Source organism: Rhinolophus sinicus, chromosome 17, assembly GCF_057876585.1.
Source record: "Rhinolophus sinicus isolate RSI-liver-muscle chromosome 17, RSI-T2T, whole genome shotgun sequence".
NCBI classification, from domain to species: domain Eukaryota; kingdom Metazoa; phylum Chordata; class Mammalia; order Chiroptera; family Rhinolophidae; genus Rhinolophus; species Rhinolophus sinicus.
Window position 1 is genome coordinate 167256869 of NC_142517.1, and position 22931 is coordinate 167279799.

General features: G+C 40.1%; 1 protein-coding gene and 1 long non-coding RNA gene across 3 annotated transcripts in view; one reads left to right on the forward strand and one right to left on the reverse strand.

Moving 5' to 3' along the window:
• Nucleotides 1-8976, reverse strand: part of CWC22 (CWC22 spliceosome associated protein) — a 52385-nt gene extending 43409 nt beyond the window's left edge. Inside the window, exon 1 of one of the 2 annotated variants that reach the window (XM_019739361.3) lies at nt 8845-8976. The gene's annotated coding sequence lies outside the window, so the exon portion shown is untranslated. Of the gene's footprint in view, nt 1-7955; nt 8033-8844 lie in introns of those variants that run through there. The other variant, XM_074338728.2, reaches the window with a different exon arrangement.
• Nucleotides 8977-9235: 259 nt separating this feature from the next.
• Nucleotides 9236-22931, forward strand: part of LOC141572868 (uncharacterized) — a 702493-nt gene continuing 688797 nt past the window's right edge. Inside the window, exon 1 of the long non-coding RNA XR_012498339.2 lies at nt 9236-9601. This is a non-coding gene — a long non-coding RNA (uncharacterized LOC141572868). The remainder of the gene's footprint in view (nt 9602-22931) is intronic.

A 22931-nucleotide genomic window follows, 5' to 3' on the forward strand; every position in this document is an offset into this window, starting at 1 on the left:
TTTTCCAATGGGAGAATTGAGGTACAGAGATTTGAAGCAATGTGTCCGAGTAAATTATAGCTAGAAAACAGCAGAGCTAAATTTCAAAAAGGTTTATCTGATGCCAACACCATCTGATATTGCATCGCAATGAAAATGCCAACATTAATAAACTGATGCCAAACTGGTAAGTTATAAAATGTAGACAGTCTCTACTGTCCAGAAAATGTTCCTATCGTAAACTGATCCATTCTTCCAAAGTTCCAGATAGCAAAGGTTATGATGTTAACGTAATGAGGCACTACTTCTTTTTAAAGACGCATAATAAAAATACTAAGTATTCTTTATTCCTTTATTTAGTCAGCATATGTAGAATTCAGTGTGACCAGGTACAATATGAGCAAATTACTCGCCTCTGTTGGGCAAGATTTAGCATTTTCCTTTGCTATCCCTCTTGGATCTTCTGGTTTCTCTTCTCAACCTACCAACAACACATTAAAAAAAAAAAAAAAAAAGAAAAGTGGACAATTTTCTATGTGTTTTATTTTATTTCAAATTACCTTATTTAAATTGAATGAGTTTTCTTTCTGATCAGTGTCATCTTTCCCCTTTCTTCCCTTCAACCATCATCACCAAATAATTTCTGGCAATCAAGTACAATTTGTTACATTTCCACATTCCAAAATGTTTAAGAGTGAAATTGACAATACTATACAATAGACTACTATTGCAGTTCTAACAAAAAGATGCATAAAGTACTATCATCGTCCAGATTTATACAGAATATGCCTATAGGAAAATTCTGAAAGTTCAACATGTGTATTCTTGATACTTAGACTAACTGGAAATTCCTGCAATGAGAGCAATTTATCTAGAGTTTATAGCTCTCACTGCTCTTCTTAGCATCACTACTGTGTTTCCCCGAAAATAAGACCTAGCAGGACCATCAGCTCAAATGCGTCTTTTGGAGTGAAAATTACTATAAGACCCGGTCTTATTTTACTATAAGATCTTATTTTACTATAAGATCAGGTCTTATATTAATTTTTGCTCCAAAAGACACATTAGAGCGGACGGTCTGGCTGGCTCTTAGTTTCGGGAAAACACGGTAGGAGGATTTTATGATGAATTATTAAATTTCTCTCTCCCTGTCACAAGTAAGCAACTCAGCAAAACCACACCTGCTTTCCTGAGCAAGGAGATTTTACAATAAGGAGATGCAGTTTAAAAATACTGAAGATGTTTCTATCAGTTTTAGCAAGTATCAGAAAGCAGACTATTTAATAACATTTGTAACTTTAAACTGTTAACTGGAAGTTATGAAACTGTAAATTCTGCAATTATCTCAAAAATTCAGAAAATGTGAAAATAGTCAACTAATGCGTGAAATGCACTGTTTTCTCGAATATTTCAGTAGAACACTTCTACCATTGTCCTTAGTTGTCCTCAACCCAGGTCAGAGGAACTCACCAAAACATAATATCATAGAATTGTTATAGGGAATCAACAAAGTGGATTCCCTGTAGTTTGCTTTTCTGCGTTCTATACAGTCACAGCAGGACTGGCAAACTTCAAACATTATAACAGTTTAAAAAAAACCTTAAAGTGTCCAACTGGGAAAATGGTATTAAACAGTATTGAAAATATTAAATTTAGTATTGAAAATATTAATATTTAATATTAAATATTAAACAGTATTGAAATAAAAATTAGTTTAAGTCTGTTCTAAAGGCAAAAAATGTAATGGGAGTGGGGAAACAGGATCCTCAGAAATATCCCCAAACAGGACCCAAGCCCCTGCTCCTTCCAAATAGTGATTTTCCTTCTCGGGAAACAGAGGAACAGCCTACTGGCCACAGACCTTAAGCACTAATGACAAGATTGCTAACGCCTTTCCCTACCTGTACTGAAGGAAAGCCCTTTAAGAAAACCGCTTTAACCTTTTTCTTGCTAGTTTTTTTTATACATATATACATATTAGTAAGAAATTTGCACCATGATATGTCACACAAGGAAAAATGATGTAATTTGATTTTAGCATAGTTCATAATTTCAAGGAAATAAAAAGGCTGACACAGTCCTATCCTTTTCAGGAAGTCACCAGATACAGGGTGACAAACCTTAGCTGCAACTCTGAATTTTGAAAAGCTCTGAAAACACAAACTTTTTTAAAGCTTGTGATAAACTAATTTGGCAGCAAAACCTGACATGCACCAACTTAAGACTTCATGTAACTCTTCATTTGATGCACTGCAGAAATACGAATGTGCTTAATTAGAGGTTGCCAGGACCCCCAAAGGGGGAAAATATTCAACTAATGCCCCAAATGCACCGTTTTCTCAATTATTTCAATAGAGCACTTCTAATGAAAGGGGGGTTACTGAATAAACATATTTGCACTGTATTTCTTCCCCAAAATCTGAAAAATTCTGAATGTCAAAACACTTATCTCCAAAAATTACAAATAAAGAATTGCAGACCTGTGCTCCACTGTTTGCTTTCTAGTGTTTGTACACTAGGAGTGCGGGGTGACTCATTACCATTTGAATGACTGAAGCTATCTCCGTTCAAGTACAAGGCTGGAAGCTGTGCAGACAGTAGTATCTTAATATCATTTGGGTTGCATTAAGTGATGAGGAATAAACACAATACAGAAGCCTTTGACTGGTCTCTGACTGTGTAGGGGGACACAGCACAATTTGGGGACATCTTAAGATATACTTAGATGAGTTTAAAAAAAATGACAAAATCTAAAAGTTCTTATCTTTTTAATGAACTCATACTAAAAAGAACTCATTATAAACCAGGAGCTAGTATTATCCCCCATTCATTTCCTACATCATGACGCCAGTCCATATTGGTCTGTATTTAAGTAACCAAAGAAATCGAGTTAGTGATATAATCATTTGGATACACGACTTAAATTAAAAAAAAAAAAATATTTCGATGGTACACAGCAAAATCTCCTAATGTGTTCCTTTTTACCAGAATAGTGTTGAGAGCAGGGATTTGTCAGTTTTTGTTTGTTTCAAAATTTCTATCGTCTATTTCTTGATTTATAGTATTGGTGTCCAATTGAGTTAGTTTTAATGAAAAATTATACATGTTGAAATTCTTTAATGATTATTTAAATATAAAGTATGATATTTATGTGGCAAATGCTCTTTTTCTTGCCCCCCTCTAGCTCCATTGTCTCTTTCCTGAAAGAGCCAAGTTGTGTGTGTGTGTGTGTGTGTGTTTTGATAAATGCGTCTACCTTTGATACTTCCAATTCTTAACCTCTCGTTTACTCCTCTTACCCACCAACATTTGGTTTTCCACTCCTACATGGGCCATTTCTTTGCTTTATCTGTCATTGCTCCTCAACTTCCAGGTACACCCCGTTCATCAGGTTTTCCTCCAGTCTCTGTTCCTCTGTCCACCTGTCTAATATTTACTAGCCCGTAGAGTTTAGTCTTTGCTCATGAATTTCTGCCTGTTTTGTTCATTGCCATATTCCCAACATAGAAAGCTCTCAATACATATTTGTTCAATGAACAAATGAACAGCCCTTTTCTTTTCTCCATAATCCTTCCAGAAGACCATCTCTACACCCACACCTTCCAATAACATTTATAAGAAGGACTTTTACTCCAGCCCAATCTACTCTACAGAGTTCCAAACCCTACATGCAAATGCCTATAGGAAACCTCCATGTGGATGTTCCAACGACCCTCTGAACAAGGGAAGCCCACATTGGAACTCACCACTTCCTCCTCTCCTCAAACCAACTCCTCCTCTAACATGTTACGTACCAAGCCAGCCAAGTGACACTTCCTTTTCCTCACTCCCCGTCAGTCTTCAAATTCTATTGATTTCACCTTCTCAGTTAATAGGAGATAGGCTCAAATCTGCCTGTCGTCCCACACCCCCTTTTCTCTGATACTGTGTACAGAAGGTAGGGGTATGGCTCCGTTTAGGAAAGATCCCATAATAAGACAACCTTCATTTTAGAAGAAGGCAAATTGTTTCTGACCTCTCTAATAAGATTTTTCACAAGGTCTTCTTTATCTCTAGGGTATAAAAACTTTTCCAACTTGCCTCTAAAAATATAAATTATATACGTATGTATACTATGAACTGGTAGGGCTCCACTGTATTTCACCCCGTGGGGCAAATGCATCCTTTAAATAGCTGCCCACAGGGAAACCCAGGCCTTAAAAGCACATTCCACTACGATATATGCAATATTATTCCATGCTTTCCAAATTGCCTTCTAAGTTTTTAAAATGGAAATTTTGTCTTGGTGTCTACTGCATCGCCAGCCTGTCTCCACACATTATCCTTTCATAGAAGAGTTCTGCAGTAGCAGGCCCTCTACTTACAGAATAAAAACAAATCCTCACGGGCATCTATAGTGGTACTAAACCCTCAATCACCTGTATTTACATCCAGCTAAGCCCACCTTGCCTTGCCTTAGTTTCCCCATACATCCCTTGGTTCACAGCTCATCAACAGGATTTAACTTTCCTCATTAACCCCAGCATCGTAGTCATTGAACAAATATTATTATTATGGGTTTTCTTGTCTAGTGACTAAGCCAAATTTACACCCATTTGTATGATAACAAAGAGGCAAAACTGTAAATTTCAAACCTACACCATAACCCTCACCACTTTGACTTAACATATGTCTTGTGGTAATGAAATAGCTCTACTGCTTCTCATCACCCACTGGATGTGTCCTGATTCATTTTGTGTTCACGTTTGTATTTGTGCAGAAGAGGCTCCTTGGTGAGGTCATAAAAACTGAAAGACTTTGTACAGGACAAGTAAGAAAACAACTGAAAAAACTGATGAGGCTGGAGTCGTCACTGATACTTATAATAAGTGCTTCAGAAAAGTACTCATAGAGACATTGAGAAAGTCTAAGCTTAATTGGAAGAACAGTATGGTCACGGTCTTTTTCTGCTTTTTCACTTTACCCCCTATTCTTTGGAAACAAATTTAGGAAAAAGGGTTGAAGGCAGTGTGTGTGTACAGCGAGGTGATGTATATACCTAAATAAGTAAGCTGCACACAATGCACTCCTCAGGCAGAGAAGAGAAGTCTAAGTGTGACAACAGTGTTACAAACACACTACTACTGGGAAAGAGGAAGCACAACTAAGTGGGTCTGGGGCAAACAAACAGAAAGAAGTGGGTCTTGAAGCTGAATCTTGAAGGACAAGTAGGGGAGGTCATTCCCCATAGGGAAAGAGGGGACGGTCATTAGGGCAAGATCAGCACGTGTAAAGACTCAGACATAAAAGAATTTAGGGGACTCCAAGTTGTTTGAGTACAGGGTACATACAAAGATTAAGCAGATATAAGACGGAACACAAGATTCATGAAGCTAAAGCGTGAAAGCCCTTGTATGACAACACTGGATACTTGAAGTTCTTGGTCACGGTCATACACCTACTAGAACCTAGGACAGTGCCTGCCACGTAGTCCATTCCAATTCTAGAATGAAATCTAAAACAGGGTGTGCGGACTTTTGAGGATGATTCCTATTTTTGCCTACCCAGAACCCACCCTAATGGTATTCGGACGACTTCTTTACCAAGGGACATCACAGCAGCCTTGTCCCACCTATCAACCCCTACTTCCAGGAACCCCCAAGCTGCCTGTCAGTTAATGGCATAAAGATAGCACTCTCAGATGCTGGTCAGTCTTCACCCCAGGTGAACCTGATCACCTTGAAGAAACCTTCCTATTGAAATGAAAAACATACAGTTCTTTTGATGGCACTACAAGAGGAAATTGGACCTTTAAGGTGCATTTACTTTAATTTACAAGTCTAATTATTGAATCTGCTGTATGCCTTCATTCACTTGGTTGCCCCTCCCCCAAAATGTGTTCTTCAGTTTAACCAATTAAGCATATGGGCTGGATCTGTTCTGCCAACTCACATAGCACAGCTCTGAAAGTGGGCTTTCTAATTCTTATTTAAAGAGCCATTTAGTGAACCACGTTCTAAGTTTTAAGGAAAACTTGGAGATGCTGGCCTACACAGATTTATCGAGCAGCCCCTAGACACATAGCACTGCATTCCACCAGAGGCTCCTGTCGCCAGCTCTCCTGAGAAAAAGCGGCCCTGACAAACTAATTCAGGGAAAGAGTGACTCTCAAGGTAACTTTTCAGATGGAAGTGCTGAATTCTGTCTAGCCTGATTCATTTAGGAGTTAGGCTCAAAGTCAAGTTAAACGTGAATCTTCACCAGGTCTCCCCTTCCCATTAGCTAACCCATTCTATAATCACAGGAGCCCGTATGTCCCCAGGCTAAGGCAGATCACACCATGTTTTTGGTATCTGTTCACTGGGAAAGTCTTATTAGCTTGGCTACAAACAGCGAAGGCTTGCTTTAATCCATTGCTTCCTCTTCTGATGTGTTATTTTTGAAGAAAATGCTTTGGAAGTTTGCTGTCGGCATTGAAATGTCTCTTCAATGTCCACTTGGGAAACGCATATACCAAAATAAAACATTTAGGGTTATAGGTTTAGTAAGTCTGGACGTTTGCTGAAACTAATACATCAGAGGTCTTTTTGTTCCATCACCTTCCCATACTAGGATTCTCAGACTTGAACAGAAAAGGAGAGAAATGCAATAAGGAAGCCCTCAAAGTCATCAGTGGGATCAGCTATATTACCAATAAGCACTTTTTCCCTAAACTAACTCTAGGCTAGCCATGACTTATAACAAGTTAGGGATACACCACAAAATACACAATGCAGTCTAAACACAAGTGGGCAACAAACAGAAAATAATGTTCAAATTAAGGCATGGGCATTTTAGGTAACAATGTGTTACCATGTACTATCTCAGGTGGTCTCAGCTACCACAGCCACTGTAGACCACTTGGCAATGTTCAATCGTCAGGAAGGAGAGTTAACCTCTAACAATCCAGCAGCTGAGAAAACTGACAAAGCTAAGAAGGGTGGTTTAGAAAAGACGGTTAAGTAGTCTAGGAAGTGTCAGAATTCCAGAAGTGATTGGAGCTAAACTATCCAAAGTAGGGAAGGACGTGGGGGCACAGTAATAAGGTTGTAGCTCAAATACTTTGAAGCAAGGAAAGCAGCAAACCTGATTCTGGGGTTGGGGAGGGGGCTGGACCATAACAGATCCCTAGGAGACGGGCTGGAACAGTGGCTTTCAAACTAACAGGCATGAGAATCACATGCATGGTTTGATAAAAAAAAAGAGACTGACGGGCTCCCCACTCCCCAGTTTCATTCAACAGGACTAGGATGAAGCCCAATAATTTACACTGCCAACAAGTTCCACGGAGCTACTGATGCTGCTGATTCAGGAGATATTCAGAATCACTGGGCCAGAATATTAGATCAAGATTCTTGGCTTCTGAAGTCTCAAGAGCCTCAGCCAGACAAGGCTCCATGAAAGTGGCCTAGACACTGAAAAGTGGAAGGGCAACATTCATAACCAAAGAACAAGAACTGAGGCACAGAGTGACTTCATCAACTCTATCATAGTAGTAACTGTAATATAATAGCTAAAACTATATGCCAGGCACTGTGCATAGTGCCTTATACACATTATTTTTCTTCATCCTCAAAACAAGGTAATACCGTTATACACATTTTTCAGACTAAAGATGTTAGGTAACCTGCCCCAAGTGACACACCTAACACGTGCTGAAGACTGAAATCGTTGGTTTACTAGTCCATCACCCAGTATCAACACAAGTAGGTCTCCTCCTCCTACAGATGCTGCCTGTTAACAACTCTTTTGATCAAAATCACAGTTAAAGCCAATTCTAAATCTGTGTCTCCAAAGTAGGATGGTAATTGAGGTTAACTCCTCAGTTCACAGGCAATCCTAAAACAAGACAAGTCTAAATACAGTTAGGGCAGGTTAACTGGTCTTCTGAAGCCTAAGTTTGCTTGTTTACCTATATTCAGTCTGTGGACGCCTAAAAATGCAAAGGGCACTCTTACCGCACTTTCAATCACCTAATCCTTGCATCTGAAATAGCCTTTCCCTGGTCTTTTCCTTCTCCATTTAGCTCAAAGACCTGTGAGGATTAAGTGAAAATAGGGAAAGCGATATTGCAGTTACGACTCTGTGGAATTAACCATGAGATTACCATTATATACGCAAGTGCACTGTAGGATTCTGAGCTCGGTAAGAGGCGGGGACTGGAGACCCAAGTTTGGGAATTATCACATTTTTGGAGGTAGATCAACTTACGAGATGGTCAAGTATGACAGAGGAAGAACACCGCACACTGAGAAACAGAGTCCGCAGGACTAAACACTAGGAAGAATCACTATTTACGGGGCAAATGTGTGAAAAAGAAACGACTAATGAAATTTTAAGGAGCAGTCACGGGGACACTACGCCGGAAAGAGGCACAGTGAACTTGACTCTATTTTTCAGTGAACTACAGTTCTTTAATCCTACTCCCATAGTCTGGGGCCGGGCACTAAGAAAGGGGCCTTGTGGAAGCCGAAACGACTGGCGAGGCTCTAAGGGATCCGCGGCGGAAACACACTGCACACAATAGGGGAGAAGCAGCGTTGGTGCCGGATTTCAGGAACAAATGCAAAGTGGAGAGACAGTACCAGAAACCCCATAGGAAGCGAGGCCCGTCCGCGCAGGCGGACAGGCAGTTTCCCCACCCGTCCAGGCTCCTGCGCCCGACCAGCTTTGACACCTCTACCTCGCCGGCCCGCCCGCGGCCGGAAGAGAGCCACGCGTACCCCGGCGGCACCGATGGCCGTACCGGCAATCCCGCACCCACTCCTGGGCACCTTTCGCTACCCACCCTGCCCGGCAACCCACCACCCACACTTCGGTTCGCTGGCTACGGAGTTCGATAATTACCTGGAGCTCCACCGCGCCGCCATTACACCGGATACACGTCACTTCCCCTTCCCGGCACCGGCAGTAGAGGGAAGGCGGGACGTGAAATGCATATAAACCTGATGCTACACTGGCTTTGATACGTTATCCTACTTATTTTTTAAAAAACACATCATAATACCACATTCAGAGTAGTGTATCCGGCCACGCTTTCCCCTTCCCAAGACGGCGACAAAAGAGAAGTTGACACAAACTACAAAGTCCAGCATCCACCGCGTGTGAGGGTGGAAATGACGTAAAGCAATTACTGGCTTAGTTTTGAGAAGGCCGCAGTGTACGCCGGGAATTGTAGTTCTTCAGATAAGCGACGGCAAGTGCTTTCAGGCGGCTAGTCGGGAACCTGGTGGTGATTAGAAAGAAGCAGAATATACTTTAAATCTATTTCTTTGCAGTTGTAAAAAGTAGACCGTAGTAGTAATCTTCCATGAAAATCTTAAGAACAGCAGACACCATTTTCAGACTTTTTACAGTAATTAGATCAAGAACCCATTATAAACAAAAATATTTCCAAGTGTTAAGTGCCTACTAAATTCCAAGATGTCAACCCCAAGTAAATTGGAGAATATTGGACCATAAATAGCGTGAAGTAATGAGGAGAAACTAATTCTGTAGAAGATGATGCTTCTATTTTAGGGTAAGGTACCAGCTGGCCAGACATCATGATGAGAAGGACATTTTTTGGCGGACTTGGAAATAGCTATCTGTGCAGAGATAAGAGGTAAAATATCAATGTGTTTTAAGCTTTACTTTTCAATAGTAACAAAACCTAAAGTGTCACTTACTTGTTACTGTTTTGAGATCTAGCATTCCTTAAAACGACTGTGTCTTTATGTTCCTGAACCTTGTCTAAACCAGGCCTGGTTTCTCCAAACACTATTACAGTTTTAGTGTGCTGGTGTTACCAACCCTTTCCTAGAGGCAGAAGAGTATAATGCTACGGAAAATGACACTGGAGCCAGACTACTTATATTTACGTCATGAATCTATTGATATACTTATGGATGATTGACCTTGGAGTAGGTTATGTCACACTGTTGTGTGAGATTCCTGATTGTTAGGAATAAAAGTAGTACCCACCCCACAGAGTAGTTTTAAGAATTGAATTAGTTGATACAGTTGTTGTGGTTGAGATAAGTGCTACTATATAATAGTATTATCTATCTTTTTTAATATTTAAGAGATTTGGCTATCGTTAAAAGTGCATTTTGGTGTCTTAAAATATTTAAGTGAATTGATTTTAGTTGTACCAATACAGTACACAGAAGATAAACCTGGTAAACATTTGTGTGCTGTGGGGACAGAGCCAGGAGTGCAGTTTCCAGGCTCTCGGCCTCACGTGGAAAGGTGCTGGCTCAGGTAGTAAATGGCCATCAACTGTGATTGGATGGCCATCAGCTCCGGCTGTTTGGCCATCAGCTGTAACCAGTGAGCCATTGGCCATTAATATAACTGCTGTGGCTACCTAGCACCAAATGTGGGCTAGCAAGAAGGTGGCTGAGCTAGCAAGCGCAGATTGCAGTAGGCACAGCAGATTGCAGCTAGCAAGTGAGGTTGGTTGGCAGAGAGAAGTGGACAGCAGGTTGCGGATAGTGTGGCTCCTGCTTCCTGTGTCTCCAACCCAGCCGCCAGCGAGAATATAGTGGTATGACTCCCCTATCTATGGCTCTGTGGGTGTTCCTTTTTGGCCTCACCATGTCCTGCGTTCTTAGGTGGGAAGCGGGAGCTGAGACCCCACATGACACCCTGCATGACAACACACATCTGAAAAAAGCACAATACCACCTCTACTATTATCAAAAGAAATAGGAAAGTTAGAGTTGAGCCTAGGGGAGCTTAATGGAGCTAGAAAAGACTTAGGTTTATCATTTGGGTCCTCCAGGAAGCAAACAGTAAGATAGAGTTAAGAATGTAAAAAGGTGAAAGGAAAAGGGAGGAAACTAGATGGGGCAGGGGTATCATTTATCCACACTGCAATAAAGTGATAGGCCCTTGTAACACAGTCTTGCTCAGTCATTGGCTGGAGCCACTTCAAGAAGAGTGAGGCTTCAAATCAAAAGCTGAGGTGAACTTGAAAATGTTAACAGTGGAAGGCTGTCACCTAATGACACTCTTCACAACTAGGCATGTTTTCTTGAAGAGGTGTCTGAAGAGCACACTTCTGTCACAGTCCACCAGGTAGATCCACTGTCTACACACATTCAGGGAACTGTTCCTCCAAGGTTCCAATGGGTCTCTCTTCCTGAAGGGAAACTGAGAAAAGAAGTTAGGGGACAAACTACAACCCCCATCTTCACAGTCGGTCTTGAGCCACAGCTGAACTCCCTGTTTCTTTCTTCCACTATTCCTTCTAAATTTCCCTCACTCTCAGCTACCACCTCTCCAGGTCTCAGTGATTAAACAGGTGGTATGAAAACCCTAATTCCTGAGAAATTGGAGCCCCTGGTAATAAACTCCTTCTCAGGCAGGTGTTGCTGTACTTGCCCATTTACAGTCATGATGGTACCCAAGTGAATCACCTTAATTATTAAGAGGTACCCAAGTGAATCACCTGAATACCACACATATGCTTACTTTTCCCCATTGTATAACGTGAAGGCTACCTCCTCCTGCTGATCAGCGTTAGCTTCTCCTGCCAAGCATTAAGCCCTCTTCTTGCCTACTTGTCACTGAACTCAAGAAGTGCAAAGTGTCTAGGCAACAGATGATGTTCAATTCAGTGGGACTCTTGCTGAATCCCCTAGCAATACTATGCCACCTTAGGGGACTAGGACCACTAATTCCACAAAGATCAGAGTTGCAAGAACGGGAAACACTACATCCCCTAATGGGTCATTGGGAATGATGGTAAATTGGGCTATTCCTGTTTTAATTCCTTGTTTCCTGGACCTGTGCACTGTTCTTGTTAGGGACCCTAAGCTGCCATATCAAGGTCTGTTGCATCCTGGGGAACAGCACCTCATTCTGGCTGAGTATTATTTCCTAGCTGGTGCTTGAAATTCACCCCTAGGAGGCCATTCCAGTGCTCTAGTAGGCCAGCAGCTTCTGGGATATGCAGCATGTGATACAACCAGTGGAACCCATGATCACAGGTACCCTCCTGCAGCACCTTTGCTGTGAAGTGGTTCTCTGCTTGGATGCTATATTCTATTATATTCCACATATGTGGAGCCCGCATTTTGTAAGTCCCCAGATAGTGGTGCTGGATGAAGATTGTTTGGTAGGAAATGCAAATATATACCCAAAATAAGTAATCTATTTCCATGAGATGGAACTGCTGTCCTGTTCAGGATGGAAAGATCCCAGTGTAGTCAACTTTCCACCAAGGGGCTACATAATCTCCTAAAGGAATGACATTTTAGGAGCTCAATATTGGTCTCTTTGCTGTCAGGTTGAGGTTTCAGATGAAGCAGTAGACAGGTCAGCTGTGGTAAGTAGGCTCCATGCTGATGGGCCTATGCTTAGATTCCATTTCTGCCTCCATGGCCATTTCATTGAAGTGTCCATTGTGCCAGCACTAGGGTGGCCACTAACAAAGACAGGCTAACATCATCCAGCTGAGTAATTTTGTTTACTCAGTTGTGTAGTGTTTCTTCCATAATGTGTACTTCCTGAGACATTGATATGTGATAATAAAATCTTCGTACTTTTTGCTCGCTTTTCACACTAATATGTTGTATATCCACATACCTCTAATCCTCTAAGACCTCAGTGTCTGCAGTCTTTTAAATCTCTTCCTTTTCAGACCTCTGATCAGTCAGCCAGGCGACTTGCCATTGCCTCTTAATCTGTTTATGTCCCAACATTGGGTCACTTTTCCTTCCACACAAAGGGGATGACCAGGTGCACCACCTGACACTCTGCCCATTAGAAAGACTGTCCCTCTCCTCTGTTTTCAAGGTTGTTCCTGAGTGAGGCTGTCATGGAGCTGCTTTCCAATTTCGACTTTCATCCACATGCTTAGCCAACTCATCTGTAAACTAAGTTCAGCCATTTTTTCTTCTTTTAACTAATTGTTGAAGACACTACTATCCCATATGGCCATCAGTGTGAGCTGAGGGGTACTGATGCAACAATCATGCAGATTGTTTGTGCCCTCTGGTCTTCTTTTTGCTTCATCCCAAATGGAATTCTTTTATCTTGTGATGAATTGCAACAGGGCCCCTCAGAATTTATAACATGTGTTCAATGAGATACATTTCATTTTGTGTCACTTGGTGTCCCCTGGTCAAGCATTGTCTCTTTACCATTAGCATGCCAAGAGCTAATTTTTAAAAGATGTGCAACCTTGCTCCAGAACCCCAGGGGTCTGACCTGGGATTTTGCAACTAAGATTTCCATTCACTCCAGACTGCATCTTTTCTAAAACTGACAAGTCTGACATAGAATCTGCCGTATTCTATACCACTACTCAAATCTGCTGCAGAACCCGTTCTTTTGCCAGTTTGTAAAGCTGGGAGCTTTTTATGTCACCTAGCATATGGGCCAGAAAAATATTCCTCAGCGTGGAATATGTTGCTTACAGAATCCAAAGCAGCCTCCTGGGGACTCTGCTTTCTCCTTTCTTGTAGGGGATGCAGCAGTTTGTCTTTTATTTTGAAGGGGATGTTCTAGAACTGCCCTGAACACTGGTCCCTTAAAACCTTTAATGAAGGGACAGGTTCCTGATTCTTTATAGGGTTAATGTCCCATGCTGTGGACCTCAAGCCTCCAGCCTGCTAGCCACCTCTTGCTCAACCCGTTTGATCAGCTTGATGTCATGGATAAAATGGATCAATATGATGCTCCATACGATTTCCAAATGATTCAGGTCTCTTTGGACCATATTATGTGAAAGACAAAGTTAACAGAGCCCGGGGGCTAAAGTATCAGTGAATATTATTGTTTGTTCATTTTATGTGGATGTCAACTATTTCTAATTGTCTTTCTTGATTGGGATAGAAAAGAATGTATTCTACAAATAATGGCCACATAACATGACCTGAGGCCATATTATTAGGGTTTTCAAATTCCCGACATTTTGGAACCTTCTGGAATCAAGAACGGGGAATCGTATTTCCCAAGAATTCTTGAGAATTCCTCAAATAATCTTTTTTATTTAATTTTTGTTGATCATCTGTAATAATGGCACTAACAGTAAATGTTAATAAACAGAAAAGCTGTAGAAAAGGTGGGGTAACTGGGATTTGTGGCCCCGGCGCAATCTTTCGAGACACTCCTGTATGTAAAAGATCGATGCAAAACTTGAGTAAGTAAAATTTCCTAAAAGGAGGTCGATCGGAATTTCATGACTAGTGCATCTCTTGCCCTAAGCACTAAACAAGGGTCACTATGGTATCATTTTGGCTGGGTTTCTGTTATATTTCAGGTTTTCTCAAACTAGAAACAATGTAATTAATACAAACTTTATTTAACTAATCCTCATATTATACAGTGAGTTTTTACATATATCACACAATGTATTAACATTCCCAATCTCATTTAAATATTTCGTTTATTAAATTAAACATTAATAGAAAACAAATGCAAATATTATTCATTTGAAATTAAAAAAAAACTTCAAATAGTTTTTTATTTGTCATTTTTAAAATGAAACTTTAAGAAACTTAGAGCATTAGTTGCCCTATCAGACAATCGTGATCTTCACTTTGTAACAAATATACTTGATGTGGAAAAATTTCTTTCATTTTCTGTAGACGTTGGTCGAATTGTTATGTGTGCATCTAAAAGCATCTTCAAGTTGGGAGTGAAAGAATGTGTTGCTTTATATAAGATCATTTCCTCCCTTAGAGAAGCAAATATTTTGTCTGCATGCATAGGGCTAGGCTTTGATGTTGAAATTGATAATGCTTTATAGTCAATTCACACTTTAGATCAGATTCTGATTTAACGTCAGAACTCTCCGTAAGGACATCCTTTATTTCTTCTCTTGGAACTTCTGCTGTAAATATTTGTTTTAAAAGTCTTTCCATTAATGACTTCGTCAATCATGCAACTTCATTCTTACTTGACAAGGCAAAAAATTCATCCTCTTCCATCTCACATAGACAACTAACGTTGCTCAAGTACTTTGTGAGAAGGACAAGATCTCTATTTCTATGTTTAATCAATTCAAATTTCATTTCCTTTAAAAGCATTAAGAAAAAATTAAGAAAGACCTATATTGTGCAGCGAATATTTATAGCTAAAAAGTGCCACAAAACATTATGATATGAAATTGGAAATTATTGTAGTGTTGGAATAAAATATTAGCAGTGCAAGTTGTTTTTAAATAGATCTGACTTACCCACAGCAGCTGAGAGAGCCAAGAACACGTACATACATCACAATCGTCAGCCGCAAACAAACTGATCGAACGTGATTGGTGGTACTGGCCATCACTTTGTGGAAACGATTCATCGTGGAGAACAGAAAATAGTTTGTATTTACACAGAGAAATATTTATTTTCACACCCCAGGATTTGACTACAATGTCATATTAAGGTAAACTACCTCAGATTTCCTTAGTTAGTTCACCTGAGGATGGCTTTGCAGTCAAATCCTGGGTTGTGAAAATAAGTATTTCTCTGTGTAAATACTAACTGTTTTCTGTTCTCCATGATCAAATGTGCTCTGATTTACAAGAGCTAAAATTAGTTGGTCCTGCGATAGCTGGTTCTGGTGCGTGCATGTCTGGTGGCATGTAACATTGTAACACGGTGTAACTTTAGATAGTGATAAATAGGAAAAATGTCTAAGAGGTACCTTGTGAGTACTACATGTATTTCCCATTGTGGGTATTACTGGGTTCAAGGAGCCAATTTTCTCGATTTCCCGATCAACTTTTCTCCGCATTCCGCAACAGGAAAGTGAAAAAAATTCCCAAGAACAGGTGGGAAGGAATTCCCACCCAGAAACCCTACATATTATCCTGCTTTAGAAATAATCCTATGCTTGGCATGGCAGCTGTGATTGGGGCTGCTACTTTGTTGAACTTCTGGTATTTACAATGATTCTGCTAATTCATCTGTCTTCTGAAGAGGCCAGACTGTTGAATTAAATGGAAATGTGATGAGAACGATTATTCCTGCATCCTTTATGTATTTCAGGATATCACTGATCTCCACCATTCCTATGGCACTGTGATACTGTTTCAGATTTACTCTCTTGGCCAGGGGAGGCAGTTTCAAAGACTTGTACTTGGCTTTCGCCACTATGATAGCTTTTACTCTACAGGCCAAAGACAATAGATGGAAATTATTCTAACTGTGAAGTATATCAATCGCAGCTATACTTGGGACATCTGAGTGGATCTCTGATCCCCATGGACTCATAGTGAGCTAGACTCTGGCTATCACTCCATTTATTGTATGGCCTCTATAGGCCTCCATTCCAATAGGAGGGCCATGATGTTGCTTCTTCAGGTATCAATGTCAGCTCTGACCCTATATCTAATAGTCATCAAACTATGTGAGTATTCCCCTTTTCCCAGTGCACAGTCATTCAAATAAATGCAGTGGGCCAGGGCCAGGGGAAGTATGACAATATATACTTGACATGATATTTGCAGAGTGCTTCTTCCTGAGATCCAGCTAAGCCGTCAGTCAGTGGTTTGAAAACTTGGTACAGGTCCAGAAACTGGGCAAGAGATGGTGACATTTTATTGGGGTGACCCTCCTAGCCTCCTGCTCATCCAAATACATTTTATGTATTTTAAGCAACACTTTGATTGGCTGCTCGTGTATTTTTTTCCTAGTGACACCACGTTCTATGAACCATGTTCACAACTTCCTCTTGCCTGCTGCTCTGACATTCTGGTCACTATAATTGGATCACCAATTATAGTGACCCTATAAACCCTAGCTTCTGAGGGTTACGTGTCGCCCCATCATCCTCACTGCTGCTAATGAGCCAAGTTTTGTGGCAGCCTCTCCTTTAGTCAGCCCTGACCCGTAAAGAGGAGCCAGGACTGGATGTCTTTGTGATGCTGGTATCCTTCTGACTAGCGCGTTCCTGCTGCCCTTGGGGAATGATAGGTCCTCAGAGCCCTCCTGTGGCAAATAATTTTCTAGTAAGTTTTCTGGCTTCACCTTACGTGTTTACTCCAGCAAGTCTACTTTCCTAGACTTTTGATTTCCTTTCTCCAAGGTCAGCTATGGCAATGCAGGCATTTAAATTTTCTCAGCATGAGCCATTGTTTTTCTCTAGGTATCTAGGAGTCACCCTAGCAAAGAATTTGCTCCACCCCCTTGGATCCTTTCTGGAGTGTTTAATCCTGTATTCCAAAAGAATGCCCCAGAGTCAATAAACTTCTTATCTGGTGTTATGTTCCCATGCTCTCCACCAGTGGAAAGTTTTAGCCATTGTCCTACCCTCTTGTGCCAAGGATTGATTATGCTCCGCATACCACCTGGGATGGGCTCTTCTTTGCAGTCAGGCAGTGAGGGATCCAGTCTCAAAATCCCAATATAACACTTGCTTTTTTGTCTCACTCCTGGTACCACTGTGTCAGTTGCGTCCTCTGAGAAGTGAACACTGAGATGGAGACAGGTATATAAAAAGTTTACTGGGGAGTAACACCTGTTAAAGGAAAAAGTGGGAAGCAAGACTGAGCAGGAAGAACTAACAGACCACAGTGTAGATCTGACAACATCTCTTAAAGCCCAACAAAGAGGTCCGGAATCAGGATTACCTATTAGAAGAGTCTTGCATTGAGCAAAAGTCTAGGCCCTTCTAGCACGTCTTGCTTGGTCTTTGGCTGGGGCCACCCCAAGAAGAGCATGACCTGAGCTCAAAAGCTCTAAAGCTGAAGGAGTTAATAGCTGAAGGCCACATGTCCTTTCTCAAAGAATCATCTGAATATCCAAAGGGTGCATTTCTATATTTTCGACAATAGGTACTAGCACTAGAAGGATGGTAGAAAAAGTTAGGTTTGTTTGGTATGCTGCATATTTCTTAAATACCTCGCTGCTATTGTAAGAATTCCCTAACTTAAGTTCACATAAAAATTTCAGAGATTATAGTTTTTAAGGGAAGGCCCTGGAAATTTGTCACTGCCATCACTGTTCTTAATTCATAGGTTCTTAATTCATGGGAAACATTGATTTAAACCCTTATAAAACAGCTAGTAGAAAATTTTACTGTCCTTCGTTCTGATATTATTGGTACTGTAATGAATTAATGAAGCTTGCCTAAGACTCTAGTTTAGGCAACAGCACGTGATGGTGTCTTCAACAAAAAACAGTCTCAGAGCCCTTTGGAAAAGACTGCACTAGGTTCTCTGAACTATGGATATCTCAAAGAACAGAGTCTTTTTCATTGCAAAGTAATATTCCATTGTATATGTATGCATTTATAGTATATGTATATATGTGTGTGTGTATACACACTCATACACATATAGATATATACATACATATATATCTCACATCTTTATCCATTCATCTATGGATGCACACCTAGGTTGGTAATATATCTTGACTATTGTAAATAATGCTGCAGTGAACATAAGGGTACATATATCTTTTCAAGTTAGTGTTTTTATTTTTTATTTAGTAAATGCCCAGAGTGAAATTGCTGGGTCTTATGGTAATTATAGTTTTGAATTTTTTGAGGATCCTCCATACTGTTTTCCATATTGGCTGCACCAATTTGCAGTCCCACCAACAGGGCAGGAGCGTTCCCTTTTCTCCACATCCTGGCCAACACTTACTATTTGTTGATTTTTTGATAATAGTCATTCTGACAGGTGTGAGGTGATAACTCAAATTGTGATTTTGAGTTGTATTTTTCTGTTGGTGAGTGATGTTGAGTATGTCTCTTGGCCATCTGTATGTCCTTTTTAGAGAAGTGTCTATTCAGGTCCTATGCCCATTTTTTAATTGGATTTTTTTTTTTTTGATGTTGACTTGTATGAGTACTGTGTTATTTTGGATATTAACCCCTTATTGGATATATCATTTGCAAATATCTTCTCCCATTCAGTAGATTGTCTCCATTTTGTTGATAGTTTCTCTCTGTTTGCAGAAGCTTATTAGTTTGAGGTAGTCCCATTTGCATAGAGACAGAAAACAAGCTGATGGTTGCCAGAGGGTAGGAGATGAGGGAAATAGTAGAAAAGATGCAAGGGAATAAGAGGTACAAACTTCCAGTTATAAAATAAATAAGCCACGAGGACGTAGTGTATATACCACAAGGAATGTAGTCAATAATATCATAACTGTGTACGATGACAGATGGTTACTGGATTTATTGTGGTGATCACACCACTAGGTATATAAATGTCAAATCACTGTGTTTTACACCTTAAACTCTCATAACAATATATGCCTACTATCCTTTACTAAAAAATTAAAAAACAAACAAACAAACAAAAAAACAGAGTCTTGGGTCCAATCTTCTAAGATAACATTGCTTAGGAAACTTTCAGACTGTACAAGTGGACCACGTCAGGATTCCCAAGACTCTTAAAAGCAGACATGCTGTATCAAAGCTAACTGCTTATTTCCAAGGCCTAGTGAAATAAGAATTAATTACGGTAGACATAATAAACTATTGAGGAAAATATTAATGTGGCAATTTATTCAGAATATTTTGGGTATTATTTTAATGTTCTGTTTTTTGTAGATAGATGAGAGCACCCTTTCTTTTTCTTCTGAAGCTATTTCAATTCTTCAGTTTGATACACTCTGCTTTTGGGATCTGATTCTCACTGATACCTAAGAATGGAGAAACAAGTTATTTTACTGAATCTCCTTACTCTCATAGCAATCTAACTTTTTTTTATCAAAAAGAATATTTCCTCCTTTTATCGAAGGTATAATTGGACAAATCAATTGAGCACCAAGGTCATATTCAAAGTGTCACATCTGAGAATAATTTTTATTTAATCCCGTATCAGCAAGGATTGACTTTATATGTGGAGACCAGCTCATGAATGACACTAACTGTTGACTTGAGCTGTGAAGAATAATGACCGTTTCCTTAGAGACCAGAATACCTGGAAACACTGCACAGATCTAAGAATCCTCAGTTGTCCCTTTTCGTACAAAGCCCAGATGCCCTCTTGGAGAAGAGGTGTGGGATGGATGGATCTGGCACACTAGAAGGTTTACCTAAATATCTGAGCATTATTAGATTTTTTCTTTTTTTTAGGAGGGAGGGCTAACCTGCAGGGGGATGTTTGGAAATGTGTAAGGGTGGTTAAGGTCATCATCATGCTGTGCTACTGGCATTTTGTAGAAGAAGGAGGTAGGGATGAAGAGGGGCGTGGGGATGCTAAATGTCTGCAGAGCTCTCGGAAGAACTGTTCCACTCAGCATACCACTTGAGTTTTCATGAGAAGTACAGAAGGGAGTTGTCTAAATTATACTATCCATTTGGGTTTAGAGGGGTGGCTTAACAGTTTTTGATTTGATTATATGTTTTTTTTTGTTTTTTGTTTTTTTCTCCATACAACCTACTGGGAATCTTGAGTAAGATAAGATTAGTTGAAGTCAAATAAAGAATTACTTTTGCTTCCCATATCCGATTTCTAATGTGATTGGTCCTGTTAACAGCTATACTTAAAAGTGTAGTTAAGCCACCTGTACAGTAATTGTAGCCATATTTTTTTAAAGCTAGAAGTATAGATTCCTGGAAGGAGCAAAATTTATTCTCTTATTGAGTTCATATAGGATATGTTTTTGTCCAGGGTGTATAAATCCTCAGAAGATCATATTAGTCACACTAAAAAGCTAAAGCTTTGACCCACTGTTGTGTGACTCAATTCATACCATATTTTGAGTGTTTTAACAAGCCTCCAGTGCTTATGTAACCCACATGTAATAACTTAAAAGTGCTCTTGGAACTATTTCTGACAGCTCCTATGAAAACAGTTTAATTGGGGTGGCCAACAGCTTTTAACTGTCACAGGGGATGTTTTGATATGGGAGGTGGGTGGGAACAAAAACAAGAAACTCACTAAAGAAAAGTGTTCTCTTGCACCACCCCCCACCTGTGTTTTTCTTTCTGATGATGTTTCCAGAAAGCAGTTCTTTTCAGACAAATGTAACGTTTCCAGAAGGCAAATCGTGCCTTTTTCTGTAAGCGAAAGCAGAAGCAGGAGAAAACAGTTTGCAGGAGAAAGTGGCAATGAAGAGCAAAATGAGGTCTAAGAGTAAAGAAGAGCTAAAAAACAAGCTTAAAAGAAGAGAGAGAGAGAGAGAGAGAGAGAGAGAGAGAGAGAGAGAGAGAGAGAGAGAGAGAGAGAGAAATGAAGTGGTAACAAAAATGGGTATTTCTGAGTCATAATCCAACAAGAATGATCAATAATGACCTTGTGGTGCAAACGAGAAGACAAGGAATCTTTCTCTGGTATAAGAGAAGGATTGGTGGTTACGGTATGTGTTATGTGCTAGAAGCTCAGCACTAGCCAGGTCACTGGGAAACAGGAGGAAACAGGCTCGTGCTAGTCTTGGCCACAAACAGTAGCCTCTGTGAGAGAAGCTTAGAGAGTCAATCACAAATCCAAGAGAGCAGTAGTGCATACTGGCTAAAACATAACATGCAGAGCCAAATCGCCTCAGTTTAAATGTATTAGTTATTGTCACATAGCAATTACTCCAAAGCTTAGTGCTTAAAACAACATTTCTCCTCTCACATATTCTGAGAGTCAGGAATCAGGTGCTGCTTAGCCCGGGCTTCTGGTTTAGGGTCTCTCACAAGACTCCCACCAAGATGTTGGCCAGGGCTTCAGTCATCTCAAGGTCCCACAGACAGGGTCTTTTCCAGGCTCACTCACGTGGTCCTTGGCAGGCTGCAGGTCCTCACTGGCTATTGGCTGGAGTTACCAGTCCCCTGCCACTGAGATGGACCTCTCCCTAGGACAGCTCACAGCATGGTGGCTGGCTTCCATGAGAGTGAACAAGCGAGAAGGGGTGAGAAAGGGCACAGCCTAGTTTCAAAAGTGGCATCTCATTATTTTTGCTGTATTTCTTTTGTTAGAATCAAATCACAAGGGTCATCCCACACTTAGGGGAGGGCATGACCCAAGGACGTGAATATCAGGAGATTATCTCAAAGGCTGCTTTATGGTACTCCAACCTACCGAGGCTCAGTTTCCTTCAGTCTAAAATGAGGATAAATAATAGCATTTACAACATGCAACAATGCAATATTAAAATCGTTTAAGGATGAGCTTTCTTCTGCTTAAATCAAGCATAACATATCTAAAAGGTCTTTGTTTTCTAATTCTTTTGAATAAGCAATTTGGTGAAAATTGTGGACATTTAAATAAACAATTCAGTGAAGGAAAATGGCCCAATTACATTGTGAAGAGGGAAGGTCTTTATAATCTCATTCACTCCTGGAGCATGTGTTCTGTAATCCTTGGATTAAGTAGAATGGAAGTATGCTGAAAAAGCAATAACGGGGATTTCACTGCCTGAAGTTTAGGTTTATATTGAGTTAAAATTGAAACCATTTGGAAATATTTAAAAAGTCATATATCTGTAGTCAGCAAATTAGTTAACACTATCTTAGAATACTACAAGTATTCATTTTTTTAAAATTAAAATTTATTGGGGTGACAATGGACAATGGTGGGTAAAATCACATAGGTTTCAATTGTATAATTCTGTAATACATCAGCTATGTATCATATTGTGTGTTCACCACCCAGAGTCAGTTCTCCTTCCATCACCATATATTTGATCCCCTTTACCCTCATTTACCCCCTTCCTCCTTACCCTCTGGTAGCCACTAAACTATTGTCTGTGTCTATAAGTTTTTGTTTCTTTATTTGTTTGTCTTGTTCTTTTGTTGCTTTCAGTTTTATATCGCACATATCAGTGAAGTCATATGGGTCTCAACTTTTTCGGTCTGACTTATATATTTCACTTAGCATAGTAATTTCAAGATCCATGTGTGTTGTCATAAATGGCACTATTTCATCCTATGGCAGAGTTGTATTCCATTGTGTATATATACCATATCTTCTTTGTCCAATCATCTATCAAAAGACACTTTGGTTGTTTCCATGTCTTGGCCACTGCAAATATACGAGTGCACTCAGAGCTCAGCTGGGAAAAATG